We start from the raw sequence: 2238 nt of genomic DNA on the forward strand, positions 1-2238 counted from the left end.
CTCACAAAAACCAAATTTCCGCATTAAGGAATCAATAAAGGACCATTCTACCCGATCATAGGCCTTACTCATATCTGTTTTGATGGCCATAAACTTGCCCTTACAAGAGGGATTAGTGCGGAGTCCATGAAACATTTCCTGAGCAATCAAAATATTATCCGTAATTAAACGGCCTTCTACAAACGCTGACTGTGTCTCAAAAATTAATGCTGGCAAGAACTTACGCAACCGTTGACATAAAATTTTTGAAATAATCTTGTACCCGACATTACATAGACTAATGGGGCGCCATTCAGTCATCCGGGTCGGTTTTTCTACTTTCGGGAGAAGATAAATATTAGTCTTATTGAGGCGTTTGTCAAAACTGCCAACCTGAAAGAAAGACTCCACCGAAAGCTTTATGTCAGCTTTAACCGTATCCCAAGCACGCTGATAAAACAGGACCGTCATACCATCCGGTCCTGGGGCTTTATCAGGGTGCATCATAAATAGAGCCTCCTTGATTTCCTGTTCTGTGACTGGCTTAGTCAGTTTCTCATAGATTTCGTCCGTTATAGAGGTGCTGATTTCACCCAACGAGTCCTCAATTTCTGAGGGATCGGTGGTAATGAATACCTCTTGAAAATATGAAGTTGCGATATTCTGGATCCGAGGCTCCTCTGTGGTCCAGTGACCCAACTCATCATACATTCCAACAATCCGATTATTAGCTCTTCTTAACTTCGTTTGGGCATGAAAATAGCTGGTATTTTGGTCTCCGAAGCGCATCCACTTACTTCGACTCTTCTGATACCAGTAAATTTCCTCATCCCGATAAGCTTCCCGCAATTTCCAATTCAATTCCGAGATAACCTCAACAGAGATAGAGTCATCCTCCTGAGCAATGGCTAGCTGGGATTTTAAATCCTCAATTGTTTCCCGTCCAAATGGGGCCTGTGCTTTCCTCCAGCGGGAGATTGCTTGGCGGCACTTTATTATTTTGTCCATTAAATTCCCAGACTCCCCTGTCTCCCCTGAGAACCATCCCTCTGAAATAGCTCCAAAGAGACCCTCTTTCTCCAGCCATCGGCGGTCAAAGCGAAAAACGCTCTTCCCTCTCCGAATTGTATCCTCTAAAAAGGCTAACACCGGTTTATGATCTGANGGTGCTGATTTCACCCAACGAGTCCTCAATTTCTGAGGGATCGGTGGACATGAATACCTCTTGAAAATATGAAGTTGCGATATTCTGGATCCGAGGCTCCTCTGTGGTCCAGTGACCCAACTCATCATACATTCCAACAATCCGATTATTAGCTCTTCTTAACTTCGTTTGGGCATGAAAATAGCTGGTATTTTGGTCTCCGAAGCGCATCCACTTACTTCGACTCTTCTGATACCAGTAAATTTCCTCATCCCGATAAGCTTCCCGCAATTTCCAATTCAATTCCGAGATAATCTCAACAGAGATAGAGTCATCCTCCTGAGCAATGGCTAGCTGGGATTTTAAATCCTCAATTGTTTCCCGTCCAAATGGGGCCTGTGCTTTCCTCCAGCGGGAGATTGCTTGGCGGCACTTTATTATTTTGTCCATTAAATTCCCAGACTCCCCTGTCTCCCCTGAGAACCATCCCTCTGAAATAGCTCCAAAGAGACCCTCTTTCTCCAGCCATCGACGGTCAAAGCGAAAAACGCTCCTCCCTCTCCGAATTGTATCCTCTAAAAAGGCTAACACCGGTTTATGATCCGAGGCTATCATTGGTAGATATTCCGTGAACGCATTCCGAAACAAGTCATGAAGTTTCTCATTGGCTAGGGCGCGGTCAAGACGACACCTGATTGGCTTCTTATCACACCAACCACGCCAAGACAAGCTATCCCCAACCGCCGGAAACTATAATAATCCACAATGCCGAATCATTGTGTTAAAATTCACAAAGGAAGAGGCGTGGCGGAGCCTTCCGCCCCGTTTTTCGTGATTACCTTTAAGTTCATTAAAATCACCTATAAGAAACCAAGGGGCATCACGAGACAAGCCAATCCGCGTTAATCTTTCCCACACTAAATCTCGATTCGTTGGAACCGGATCACCATAGACAAAAGTAAAGTAAATAATATGTCCTTTATAAGTAAGTTCCAAATCAATCAACCGATTGGATTCAAATAAAATGGAAACATCATAATTATTATTATAAAATAAGGTCAAACCGCCACTACATCCAATAGGATCAACTGTTTTTAAATTTGAATAACCAAAAT

The sequence above is a fragment of the Camelina sativa genome, chromosome 3, assembly GCF_000633955.1.
Source record: "Camelina sativa cultivar DH55 chromosome 3, Cs, whole genome shotgun sequence".
NCBI lineage: Eukaryota > Viridiplantae > Streptophyta > Magnoliopsida > Brassicales > Brassicaceae > Camelina > Camelina sativa.